At 40.4% G+C, this 14,184-nt stretch overlaps 1 long non-coding RNA gene across 1 annotated transcript; it reads right to left on the bottom strand.

Moving 5' to 3' along the window:
* Positions 1–10,042: 10,042 nt before the first annotated feature.
* LOC116675468 (uncharacterized) lies at positions 10,043–12,556 on the bottom strand. The gene is made up of 4 exons (XR_004328413.1): positions 12,439–12,556; positions 11,270–11,353; positions 10,916–11,081; positions 10,043–10,292 (listed from the first exon to the last, which is right to left on the bottom strand). It is a non-coding gene; the product is annotated as an uncharacterized LOC116675468 (long non-coding RNA).
* Between the last annotated feature and the right edge of the window lie 1,628 nt (positions 12,557–14,184).

Genomic DNA, 14,184 nt, shown 5'->3' with positions numbered 1-14,184 from the left:
ATGTGGTTCTATTGGGGGGGGGGGGGGGTGGCAACCCGTGTTTGGAACATTGAGGAAGGGCGGGGGTGCTTCCGGCCATTGTGTTTGTGGTCTGAATGTTCGGCATGGTCACGGCCTGCAAGTCCGTCATCACCTCCTTATTCAACGCAGCAGCAGTGGGGAGCATAACATTGGTGTCAGAAGTTTAACGTGACGGACTGGTTACTTCTCCGGTATTAGCCTAGCTGGCTAGTGGACCTACCAAGCGGAGCCACTGTTGAAGCCTACTGTCGATGGACATTGCGCACGAGGGAGGAGCTCGTCCAAAAATGAAGAAGAAGGGTTTGCTACGGTTATGCCCTAGCAGAGGGTCTGGCGGCGGAGTTTAAATGTGCTGCGCGAGACCAAAGACTGCTTGAAACTGGCGGCGAGGAGCATAGCCAAACGCGGGAATGGGCTTAGCTGTCCCCCGACAGAGCGGAGGACGTGTGGAAGGCTTCCTCACTGGCACGTTAGCTCCACCAGAGCCCTACAATGGAGAGAACGCGCTGCCTGTATGGCAAAATGGTGGTGCCCATGCTTGCTGGGCCCCATGTAAAACACCAAAGTACCCCGGTAAGGCGGAAAGGCAGGCATTTCATGCCCAATATGAACTGCTATCAAAAGCTGTGGGCTGGTCAGATAATGATAAAGCACTACAGTTGGCCTTATGCCTTACAGAGGATGTACTAGTATGCCTGTTACTGCTTAGCCCGGAAGAAAGACGTGATTATATCTTGTTGGAGCCCTACAGAGACGTTTTGGACACTGTGAACAGCCCGGTCACCTGCGCTCTGAACTGTCCAGCAGACGCAGGCAACCTGGGGAGCCCTTCTGCGTCTTAGCTAATGACATTGAAACTCGAGCCCGGAGGGCTTATGCACACATGCCCCTCCAGTACAAACGGAGCTTGCCAGGGACCAGTTTATTCAAGCCTTAACCCCCAGGGGGCTACGCATTCAGGCCCAGCTTGCCCATCCCCGTTCCATTTAAGAGGCTTTGGAGCTGGCTCTAGAAAAGGAGGTTGTGGAGGGCGACGTAATGGAAAAGCGGCCCTGCAGAGAGTGGTCCTAGAGTGAGAGCCGCTGCATGTACTGGCCCAAGTAAACCTGCATGGGCGGTTGTAATGACTGAACTGATCTGGGCTGTGTCTATGCATTTGCCACAAAGTGCCACACGATCTCGCCAACGCCCCTGGTCTGCTGGGCATGCGGACAGCCTGGCCATCTCCTCAGACAGTGCCAAAAGCATTCCAGCGACCAGGGAAATGAACCAGGTCCGTACAGATGTTACGGTACGGGCCACTGACATTATGTCCCATGTTGCATCATTGAGTGAAGGGGAGCCAAACAGCACAGGCAGAATTCAGAGTTACTAGCGTTTCCTAGAGTCTCTAAAAGTACAATGGGAGCCAGAGCGTTCAGCTATCAGGCTCCTCTCCAGTGGAATCAGCTGCCGTCTGGGTTCGGGGGGCAGACACCGTCACCACATTAAGAGTAAACTTAAAACTCCTCTTTGATAAAGCTTATAGTTAGGAAGTGATGATGGTCTGCCTAACCCGGCCCACTGCTTCTCGTCACAGTCATCAGATTCATCTACCGTATAATCAACAATATAATAACGTCCTGCGATGCCCTGCTACGCCATGAACTACTACAAACTACTATTTCTAGTCACTGTTCCATTATCTTTTACTGGGACTGTTATTGCCATTGTTCTTACCACCCCAACCGGCCATCAGACTCCGCCTACCAAGAGCCTGGGTCAGTCCCAGGTTTCTGCCTAAAGGACTTTTTTCCTCGCCACTGTTGCTTGCTCTCGAGGGAACTACTAGAACTGTTGGGGTCCTTGTACATTTTGTGGTCTAGTGTGGTCTAGACCTACTCTATCTGTAAAGAGTCTCGAGATAACTCTTGTTATGAATTAATACTAAGAATAAAATAAAACTAAATTTAATAATTTGTTTGTTAAAGCCGCACTTAGGACTCATTTAGGTTTTTAGTGACAGCGCCCTCTAGTGGCTGGAGTAGTTATGATGGAAGAAAAGCAAGAAGTAAAGTTATTCATTTGTATTTTTTGTTGTGTGTGTGTGTGTGTGTGTGTGTGTGTGTGTGTGTGTGTGTGTGTGTGTGTGTGTGTGTGTGTGTGTGTGCGCGCCCTCTCTCCCTTCTCCAGCTTGGTTGGTCACTGCTTGTGCTCACTCAGCTCCCTGGATAAAGGAGGGAGGAGACCCTCATGTCCTCCCTCATTGTGCCGCCGGCAGCAGGCGGCGCTGAGCGACGCATGTGAAGTTGTTCAACCTCTGCCTGTCCGTAGCAAGCTTGATTTTTGTTTTTACCTTCTGTGAGGCAGTGTTGCATGTCTTCTATTTGCAGAGGTGGTGAGTAGCCAAAAAGACTCAAGTAAAAATAAAAGTAGTCATCCAAATAATTACTTGAGTAAGAGTAAAAAAGTGTTTGATGAAAAAACTACTCAAGTACTAAGTAACTGTTGAGTAACGTCTGATTTATTTCTCAACACAAGCATCAACCAGACCGACAAAATACAAAATAATCGTCTTTAGGCAAACTATAGTTCATCCAACCAATAAAAATAAATTAAAATTAATTTATTAATTACAAAATAGCTTACTTGAGAGACTTGTCACATCAAATTAGGATGGATGCTGCATGTGTAAAACATACTTTATGTAACCTAAAAGACAAAGATCCACCTCTCCACAGCAAAAACTAAAACCACCGCTACGTTTCCTCAGGTTAGATGTTGAGTTGTTGAACGCTCACATGTCCGTTTGTTTTGGTCGACACTAAACGCCGCATAATGTAGCTGCTGTTTCACACTTTTCCTAAAAGGTAACCACGCTTTCACTATGAGGCGGGGGGGGGGGGGGGGGGTCCTCCTGGTCTGCGTTGCCTTGGCAACGTATGATTCTGACGTCTTTGCTTTGCTACGACTATAAAGCTACCTGTTGCGCTGCTGAAACGAGTACGGTCACGTGACTGAACAACGACGTGTGATTGGTTAAGCACAGTCACGTGGTAGAGCCTTCAGCGGAAGACTCTCTCTCTCTCTGTCAAAATAAAACATTAAAATGAGGATTGAGGTACACTGGGGTAAAAACAATGACGCGTAGTTACGAGTAACGAGCTCATTGTAGCCTAATGTAGCGGAGTAAGAGTACATTTTATTTTTCACTAATCTACTCAAGTAAAAGTAAAAGTATAGTGAATTAAAAATACTCCTAGAAGTACAATTTTTTCAAAAACTTACTCAAGTAAATGTAACGGAGTAAATGTAACTCGTTACTACCCACCTCTGTCTATTTGTATCATTAGGCTCGTTCGAGATGAGCCAGGTCTGCGCAGAATCGATCACCGGCGATCGGCGCCCGTTGCATGCCGGTTAGATTTGTGTCTGACTTAATCCCAACTTGCTCTGACGTCATGCACACGTGGGCAACGGAAATCTCACGAGAGCAAGGCGGCCGCAGTTCTGTGACGCAGGCGGCGCAGTTGCTTTTCACCGACTGCAAGAGCCAGGCGGACCCAGAGCATGCTGGGAAACGCCGGCTTCTCAGCTGATTTAACAGCTGATTGGTTCACAATCGACTCAACATGATGATGTTTTGTATAAACTTTTTACTGATTTTTAATCGGAGGGATTTTAATTGCTATTTGTCTGATTTAAAGACCTTTTCTGTACAGAACACACGTTGTTAGTGACGTTTAGAAGTCAGAGAGACTAAATCCGCTCAGATCAAGGCTCATCTACAGTCTGTTGTTAATTAAAATCAGCAACATAATGCATGTAGAACATTTTGAAAGCAACTCTGTCATAATTAAAACAACTAGAGGTATGATATGTGGGTCTGATTATATTTTATTAAATCGGAATCGCACCACAGTGTTTTTGTTACTTCTTGTTCAGTCTGAAAACAGCTGGAAACTGTCCGACTTTACCGCAGCTACTGCCGCCTGCTCTCGTCCACTTTACAGGCGAGGCGCAGTTCATCTCGAACGAGCCTATTAATAAATCATATAGATAGTTGGCTACAAGCTCCTCCCATTATTTCTGCGTGATGCAATCCGTCAAGAGCAGATGTACGGGAACTTCTCGTCGTACAGCCAGGGACAACGAGGTCAATGGCCTCACTGTATGTGATACCTAATGTTACAGGGACATGCTGACTTATTGGGACTTTAGCTTATTCACCATTACTCCCAGAGTTAGACAAGTCCATCCATACCCTTCTTATCTCCATGCTGCTGTAACTCTGTCTGATGCCTCCAGCATTAGCTTAGCCTAGCACAGATGCTGCAGGTAGCCGGTTCTAACTAGCCCACTGCTCCCAATAAGTGAAAAAATAACGCCAACATGACACACAGCCCTCTTCTAACCGCATACTAACTGGGAACTGTATTCTCAGAAAGGCCTTATTTTGTCATTTATTGGGAGCGGTAGGCTAGTTGGAGCCGGTTACCTGCAGGATCTGTGCTAGGCTAAGCTAATGCTGGGGGCACCAGACAGAGTTACAGTAGCACAGAGATGAGAAGGGGATGTATGGACTTGTCTAGCTTATTCACCATTACCCCCAGAGTTAAAGTCCTAATAAGTCAGCATGTTCCTTTTATGTTTTTGTAGGAATAGATGGCCAAACCACAGAGCAACATAGGAAGTTCTAAAACAACCTATGGGTCAAAGTGGATCCTAATTTGAGAAACACCAAACATAAAATACATTTGAACCACCACAATGGTTCAAACCTATAACCAGGGCATGAAATCAACACCCACCCATGCGCCGAATGAAGGTGAATTTTGCAATTCGCAGGTAAAACTGTCAATCTACAAAGTTTTTGTCACTTACTGTCGTTCTTTTCACATTTTAACCAAGTCTGTCATTTCCTAGAATTGAGCTAAAAAAGGTGGGGGCACATCATTGGGGTGAAGAGGCCGGCTCAAACAATCCACCAACAGAAAGATGAGGATCAGTCAAAGAAAAGTAAAAGAAGACGTTTTCCACACCAAACGGGACAGCAAGCAACAATGGCGTGGCTGATTTACGACAGCAGTTAATCATAATAACGTGATAACACATAAATGTGTATTCTTAACAAGTTCCAGAACGATGCTTGTGCATCCTTTGAGGCAAAACATCGGCTGGTGAAACGCCTGTGTGGCCAAAAAAGTTAACTTCAGGCCCTGCTGACAATGTAGTCTTCAGCAAGTTTAAAGAGGCAAAGTTCATGTGAATGCTACAGCCTGGTGTCCTAATGAGCAGAGCTAAAACTGATCCAAACTCATCTCCCTATAGATCAGTGTTTGATGGGCTAAATGATCGTTTACTTTGTTGTGTATATTGGGCATCGTCAGACACAAACAGTCAGGTCCCGGTAGATCTAATCTGCCTCTCTGTTAACAATGACTTACAGCCCATTAGTGGCTCCTAAAGGGGGGTGTGCTGATCCCCTCTGGACAGGAAGTTCTTTCACACCTGTATGGGTTAGTTAGGTGATACCATCTCGACCAACGAGGTGTCTGCAATTAGAGGTGTGAAGACAAACAAGAGTCAGCATGAACCCATCAACAAGTGATGCAATCATTACTGAACAGGACTGTTTTTTCAGTTGATATTGTGTCTATCATGAGTACAATCATGTATTTTATCAAAATTATCTAGATCTTTAATTAGACTTACTACATATTTGCTGTCATTCCAATCCATGACAAAGCATCTGTGACTGAATCTAGTTCAAAATCTCTATTTTGTAGCATTTTGAACATTTGCAGTAAAATAAAAATGGTGCATTTTCCCATAAATATGCAAAATAAATGAATATTGTCAGTTTCAGTAGTGTAGTGGTTATCACGTTTGCCTAACACACGAAAGGTCCCCTATTCGAAACAGGGTGGAAACATATTTCTTTATTTGTATTGACTTCGCACAATCAAACTCTGCGAAGTTAAACTCTCCATAACCTTCACGGAAAAATCTCCCTGACGTGAAATCGTGGCCAGGCCTAACAAAGTTTCCCCAGTGCAGTAGTCATCACATTCAGAGATTCAGGAATATCCTGTCGAAAATTGATGCAGAAAAACTAGTCCACGCATTTGTTACTTCTAAGCTGGATTACTCCAGTTCTTTATTATCAGGTTGCTTAAAAGAGTCCATAAAGATTCTTCAGCTGATCCAGAATGCTGCAGCACGTGTTCTGATAGGAACCAGGAAAAGAGATCACATCTCTCCTGGTTTGGCTTCTCTGCATTGGCTTCCTGTAAAATCCAGAATAGAATTTAAAATCCTTCTTCTCACCTACAAAGCTCTTCATGTTCAAGCACCATCTTATCTTAATCAAAAAGAAAGTTGATGTGTATGCATTTATTAAAAAGAAAGTTGATGTCATAATGAATTGTGATGATAAATCAAAAAGAAAGTTGATTTGTATATGCATTAATCTAAAAGAAAGTTTATTTGTATATGCATTAATCTAAAAGAAAGTTGATGTGTATATGCATTAATAAAAATTAAATTGAATGTGTATATGCACTTATTAAAAAGAAAGTTGATCTTTTCTAAGCATAAATCAAAAAGAAAATGTATCTGTATATGCATTCATCAAAACAAAAGTTGATGTGTATATGCATTAATGAAAAAGAAAGTTGATGTTTATATGCGTAAATTAAAAAGAAAGTTGATGTGTATATGCAGTAATATCAAAGAATGTTGATGGTATATGGATTAATATCAATAAAAGTTGATGTGTTTATGCTTTAATATCAATAAAAGTTGATGTGTATATGCATTAATCTAAAAGAAAGTTGATGTGTATATGCATTAATATAAAAGAAAGTTGATGTGTATTTGCATAAATCAAAAATTAAGTTGATGAGTATATGAATTAATCTAAAAGAAAGTTGATGTGTGTATGCATTTATTAAAAAGAAAGTTGATGTGCATATGCATAAATCTACAATTAAGTTTATGTGTATATGCATTAATCAAAAAGAAATTTGATGTCATAATGAATAGTGATGATGACATAATGAATGTGTCTATGCATCAATCAAAAAGAAATTTGATGTGTATATGCGGTTATTAAAAAGAAAGTTGATGTGTTTATGCAGTTTGAATATTAAAGTTTTGAAATGCCATCAAGTTTGCCTGTTCATTCATTCCTATTAATATAACTTTTGTATGTGTGTGTGTGTGTGTGTGTGTGTGTGTGTGTGTGTATACAGTACATACATACACACAAATGGTATGGGTGTTAGTTTATTTAAAGGTTAGGGGAATCTAATCTTTTCTTAACGTTCTGGGAACGTTTGTTTATGGTTACAGCAAACGTTCCCCTAACGTTCTACAAAGGTTGCAATGTTAAGGGAACGTTCCGTAACGTTTGCTAAAGGTTACAACGCTAAGGGAACGTTCCCCTAACATTCTCTAAAGGTTTCAACGTTCCCGTAACAGTTGCTAAAGGTTGCAACGTTCCCGTAACGTTCGCTAAAGGTTGCAACGTTCTTAGATTGTTCACCTAACATTTGCCTAACGTTCTCTTAAGGTTGTAACTTTTAGAGAACGTTAGGGGAACGTTCCGAGAACGTTTGCTGTAACCAAAAACGAACGTTAAGAAAACCTTCCAATTAACCAACAGACAACCGAAATACAACCAAAAGAAAACATTCAGGGAACATTCCCGCAACCAAAAACGAACGTTCGGGTAACCAAAACTTGTTAGCTGGGAATCCTGCATTTGACAGACGAGCTGCCCCAATACAGCCACATTATACGGTGCAGAACTCAGGCATTCCCACTCTCTCAAACACCACCGCCCAACGGGGCTAAAACCCACGACCCTGAGATTAAGAGTCTCATGCTCTACCGACTGAGCTAGCCAGGCACTTCTCAAAGTTTGACTTGCGGTCCAAACATTTCACTTACAACTTCTGAACTGTTACAGTTCTAGAACGTTAGGTTGAAGTTCTAGAATGTTAAGCTGCCATTCTACAATGTTAGCTTTAATTTCTAAAATGTTAAGCTGCAGTTCTAGAATGTTAGGTTGAAGTTTGTTGGAATTTAAAATGTTATATGTGCTTAAACATTGTGGGTGATTGCATTATACATTCAAGTCAAAAGGTAAAAGCATTATTTCAGCAAAAATGAAGACATGTTGGTCATGCGTTAAGTTTGTTGTCATAAGTATATAGTTTGTTGTTTGTTGTTTGTTACATTAAGATGTTTTGCAATACTTCTGTTTTATAATATAAGATGTTCTGTTACATTTTGTTATAATCCAGCTCTACAAATGTGTCAGAAGTTGAATCGATGATGTTCTTCTTTATGGCCCACTGATCTTTTGCTTTGCCAGTCCTGAACTGAGGGTCATAAACTTTAAGTCACATTCCAATTGAAAGATAACAAATAGGCACACACACACACCACTGTGGCCAAGAGACCCCACCCTTTGTGAATAAGACCAGGGGGTCCAGGAGCAGAGAGTCAGACAAATTTGGGGTTGAGCCGTGTTAGGTTGACTCTGTATTTGTCTCTAGGATATCCTATGTAATAAAATGGATTCACACATCCACATCTGAGATTTTGACTACTAATTGAATGAACCCTGAGAATGGAGCAGGATTTAGCCCCAACAATTTGGCGCCCAACGTGGGGCTCGAGGAAGGCACGGACCCATCCTTGAGTAAGTGAACAACTAGGACGAGATGCGTCTCCACATTCAGCCCGGGCACTAAGGAAAGGTAAAGCAGAACCTGTTAATATCAAATCTGCAGCATTGGACATGTACAAAATCTGAATGTGGAACGTGCCTGTATCCTAGGTGCTAAAATTGACAAATTTGATAAGATGTTGATGTGTGAAAAAGTTTTAAATTTTAATGTGTGAAAACGTAGTACTTGCAAAAAATAGGTATGAAGATGTAGTGCTTACAGTAGAATATCACCTGCGCGCGGGATATTTCTCCATGAAGTAAGCATGAAGGGCACCGCTAAATTGGAAAATTAGTAGCGGGAAGAGTAGTAGTTAGTAAACCAGATGAAAGGTAGTGTATTTCAAAGAGGGAATACATGAAGGTGTAGCCTCCAAAAGGGACGTGAAGAGTAATTTCTAAATTGGGACATAGGAATGAAGGTAGTCTGTGTATAGATCAGATGAAAGGTACTGTATTTCAAACAGGGGATACAGGAAGGGCGTAGCGTCTGGAGGGTGAAGAGTAGTTTCTAAATTGGGCCGTAGAAATGAAGGTAGTCTGGTAAATCAGATGAAAGGTAGTATATCTCAAACAGGGGATACACTGTAACAAATTTGACTGTAGATTTTACAGTAAACACCTGGCAAAAAAGTTGCCAGCAAAATCTTGTAAAATTACTGTTAGTTACTGTTAATAACTGTAAAAATAATTACAGTATAAGACAGTATTTCTTTTACAGGTTTTTGTTGTACATAAATTACAGCAATGTTTTGTTTTTTTAAAGGAAAACAATATTTTATTGTAATTTATTTTACAACATTATCTTGTATTCTATTCAAATTACAGCTATTACCTGGCAACTCGAGTTTCCAGGTAATAGCTGTAAATACTTCACAATACAGTATGTTGTTGTAAATTGTTTTTTACAGCAACATATTGTATTGTGAAATATTTACAGCTTTTTGCTGGCAACTCAAGTATCCAGCAAAAAGATGTAAATATTTCACAATACAATACGTTGTTGTAAAAAAAATATACAGTTAATTTAGTTTGTTACATTCACAGCTTTGCTGATGCCTGTTGTAAAGTGTTTTAAATAAGACCAGGCTTGCTTTTAATTCAAAAACCATTGCATTAGATTCTCTTCAACTGTAAAATAAAACCAGAGTCAGAGATGCAACAGCATGACATTTTATTATTAAAACCCAACACAGTGTAATAATACTGTATGTTTTCAGAAGGTAACTTCTATTTTTCTTAAGAGCTCATAATGACCATGATAGAACCAACCCGATAATCGTCCGGACAGTCCGGCAAGGTTGGTGACTCAAGTCTGTTCGGTGTGCTCCGTGTTTAATTAGTGAACTGATTCTTGGAGAGCATTTCGAGGAACCATCTGTGTTACTTTTTGTCATTTGTTGACGTCTACCTCTCCCCCTACCTCCCGTTGAGTAGAGAGGAGACGCAAGGGTTCATGCAGTTCCTCTCTTTCTCCTGTATGTTCTCATGTTTTTGGCTCAACACTTTTGTTGTCTTGGTTCCACTTGAAGGGTTCAGTACGATGAAGCATCTGAAATCACAAAATCACATGCAAATAAACTTCATGAAAAAGTGCCTTAACTGCTCTACAAGATGCAAAATACATCCGGCTGTGCAAATCTGTATGTGGGTGTGTATATGTGTATATGCATGCGGGTGTGTATGCATAAAGATCCTTTTTTGTATGTTTGCTTTGAGCCATAATGGGGAAGGTCGGGGTAGGGTGGGCATAGAAAAGTATGCGTAACTGTAAAATGAACTTTCATCTAGGATTTCTTGTGAATGCAACAGATAAAAAAGAACAAGTTTATAGTTTATTTGCCTAAATTCCCCAGTTTACCTCAATGCAGAACTACTTTTCAAAATGTATAATCAAATAGGTCTTTATTGTCAATGTTTGAAAAACAACAAAACAGTTTAACAGCTCTCAGAATGAATGTAATTAGTATAAAATGAATTGGTTCTGCAATGATTTAAAGCATTTAGGTAAATAACTGCTAACTTACCCTTTTTATAAACTCAAAAATCATTTAATTAAGGGATTTACTGTAAGTACACTTAAAGCAAAATAAAATCTCTGTTACTCATAATAACTAACTCTACAAAATAATGATCAACTGCATTCGACTACTAATTCTACAAGCACATAGTTACCTTTGAATGAATTTTAGTGTGCAAGATGCTTGCTCCGGTAACACCAGATTAAAGATGTAGTAGCTCGAAAACAAAGCTGCCATCCCAGCCACGAAGTTGGGATGTGGAGGCACAACCACCTGACCCCCGATGCTCAGCATCCAAACGGTTGCTGTGAGAAATTCACCTAAACATAAAAAAACAAAGAAACACCAAACAGAAACACACACAGCTTTAATTAACTAACCATTAATGTGCCATTAATTATATAAACAACCCTGAAGACTAGTGCTTCACTACCAACACCCAAACTGTCACATTTAGAAATGCCACAGAACATTACACATTCAGGCATATTCGCATTAATGTTTTTACCTGAAAAGATTCTTCAGCCATGTATGTTGATCACTGTGCAGCGATGGCGCTCTGTTCAGGATGTTTCTCCTCCCTGTGGCTAGGCTAAACAATACAAAAGTTGAAAAACACGCGTTATGTTGGAATATAACATTATAACATCTGTAATAAACAGTGTGTTAGGCGCCTATTGAGAGTGTATAAGCCCTTATACACCCACATGGCCATCATATATTGCCATGGCCGTTTTCTTCTAAATAATAAATTGTTACAGCTATGTTTGGGTTGATATAATTTCTTACACAGATTTGATGTTAAATTTAGCCATTATTGACCACTCAAGAATTGATAAAAAAGATTGTCAAGTTACCACCAAAATACCACATTGAGCCACCAAGACTTGAGATACACTGTAGAAAAGGAATTATTTCATTGTTGCCAAAAACGTTTGACAAGATTTAAGAATTCATCACACATTTAAGAGTCCACAACAGTCTCAGTTTTCTAGATAGACTAAATTCATGCACCCCCAAGGCTGTTTGGGGACCCCACTCTGCTGAAATATTTAAATACACCCTTTTATTACAGGTGAAAATAACGTGTGCACTGCATGAAATAAACTGCATCTGGGATTATCCAAAAGTGGCCATGTCTGTTAAGGGAAGACTCATGGGTGCCTCACATCCCGTTTTCATTCGAATTTCTTTAGTTAAGAGGTCAAGGGTCCCCTTAGAAAATAGCCGAGCCTTTTTTCACACAGCTATCATTAACAATAATGACGAATGTTTTAAACGGGGCCATCCTAATGTCGGACTCTAACTTAGTTCATAGAAGAGTTGTTAAAGTTAAATATCAACCGAAATTAAAAGGTCTATTTCAGGGGTCGTGCAAAGTCAAACGTTATTATAATTTATACATTACCTGTTAAATCGAACAATATATTAATGATGGGCTTTCGTTTCAATAAGGCAATTTTTTCTAACTACGGGACTTTGTATCAACGTTAATGGGCCGTCTGCAGCCTGATCTGAGGCGATGTGGCTAATGCATACGGTTAAGCTAGCTAGTTTTTTTTTCCACTAACGTTGACTTCAGTTTGCTAGTGTAAGCTATAAGGGTGAAGAAATGTACAGTCAGACAGTCAAATATAGCTAAATAAAACACTGTGACGTTAGGCTAACGTTACTTACCAACGACCCGACTCCGGGGCGCCTGACCGTCCAGTAGCGTTAGCTACTTCTGCTGCATGCCTGCGTGACGTTAACATTGACGTTACAACACAGACTACTACGCTTAGTTAGTTAAAATAAATATAAAAAGGGTTAACCGTTAACGTTACCATTACACCCGCTATACTTTCCTTAACTTTAGCATTAAACTGCTTCGCCTGGGATTGCTTGTTCAAAATTCCTTCTGAAAAGTCTCCAGCTAACGTTAGCTAGCTATGAGTTAACTTTATTGTGGGGCCTGCACTAGACTGAAACACGGTCAACTTAGGTTATTTCAACCAGCATTAACAAGTTAAACCACAATTTGATTATGTAGGCTATTCATAATACTTACGTATTGTGGCTGAGTGGAGTGGCAATGTGGCTCCTCTGCATCCGCCATCAAATGGTCTTGTGCAACTGCCTCGTGCAACGCATTCAACAGTAAATAACTGTACCTGTACTGCATCATTTACAGTCAAGCGCAAATATGCCTGTAATTTCTTATGTAAAAAAGCTGTCAACTACTGTAATAGTGTTTTGACCCATAATGCATTGCAATATACAGCTAAACATTGTAAAATGACAAAACAAGAAGTTACTGTAAAATTTAGCTGTAGAAATTACAGAAATTTGTTACAGTGCTTGCTTTCATATTATTTCTCTGCTTTTATCTTATGTCCCTCTGTGATCTTATTTCCCCCCTTCGATCTTATGTCCCCCCTTCGATCTTATGTCCCACCTTTGATCTTATGTCCTACTTTGATCTTATGTCCCCCCTTTGATGTTATCTCCCCTGCTTTGATCTTATGTCCCTGCTTTGATCTTATGCTCCCCCTTTGATCTTATCTCCCCGCTTTGATCTTATCTCCCCGCTTTGATCTTATGTCCCCGTTTGATCTTATGCCCTGCTTTGATCTTATATCCCCCCTTTGATCTTATGTCCCCCATTTGATCTTATGTCCCCCCTTTGATCTTATGTCCCCTGCTTTGATTTTAGTCCTGCTTTGATCTTATGTCCCTGCTTTGACCTTATGTCCATGCTTTGACCTGATTTTCCCATTTGATATTATATCCATGCTTTGTTCTTATGTCCTCCTTTGATCTTATGTCCCCCCTTTGATGTTATGTCCCCTGCTTTGATGTTCTTTACACTGGCTTCCTGTGTCTCAAAGAATTGATTTCAAAGTACTCTTGCTAGTTTATAAATCACTTAACGGTTTAGGTCCAAAATATATTGCTGATCTGCTACTACACTATGAACCACCCAGACCTCTCAGGTCATCTGGGACAGGTCTGCTTTCTGTCCCCAGAGTCAGAACTAAACAGGGTGAAGCAGCTTTCAGTTTCTATGCTCCTCATATCTGGAATAAACTCCCAGAAACCTGTAGATCCGCTGCTACTCTCAGTTCTTTTAAATCAAGGCTGAAGACCTTTCTATTTGATGCTGCCTTTCTTTAAATGACTAATCATTTCTTTAAATTTCTTATGCTGCACTGTAAATTTTATTCTTGTGTTTTATGTTTCTCTTTGTTTTTAACTGTCTATTCATGTGTTTTACCGGTTTTTAATGCTTGTGATTTTTAACTGTTTTTACTTGTGTTTTATCTGTTTAACTGATTTTGTGTAAAGCACTTTGAATTGCCTTGTTGCTGAAATGTGCTATACAAATAAAGCTGCCTTGCCTTGCCTTGCCTTATGTCCCTGCTTTGATCTTATGTCCCCCCT

The sequence above is a fragment of the Etheostoma spectabile genome, unplaced genomic scaffold (assembly GCF_008692095.1).
Source record: "Etheostoma spectabile isolate EspeVRDwgs_2016 unplaced genomic scaffold, UIUC_Espe_1.0 scaffold00001924, whole genome shotgun sequence".
Lineage (NCBI taxonomy): Eukaryota > Metazoa > Chordata > Actinopteri > Perciformes > Percidae > Etheostoma > Etheostoma spectabile.
Note: the sequence above shows the minus strand (reverse complement) of the source record. Positions and strands in the feature narration are given on the sequence as shown.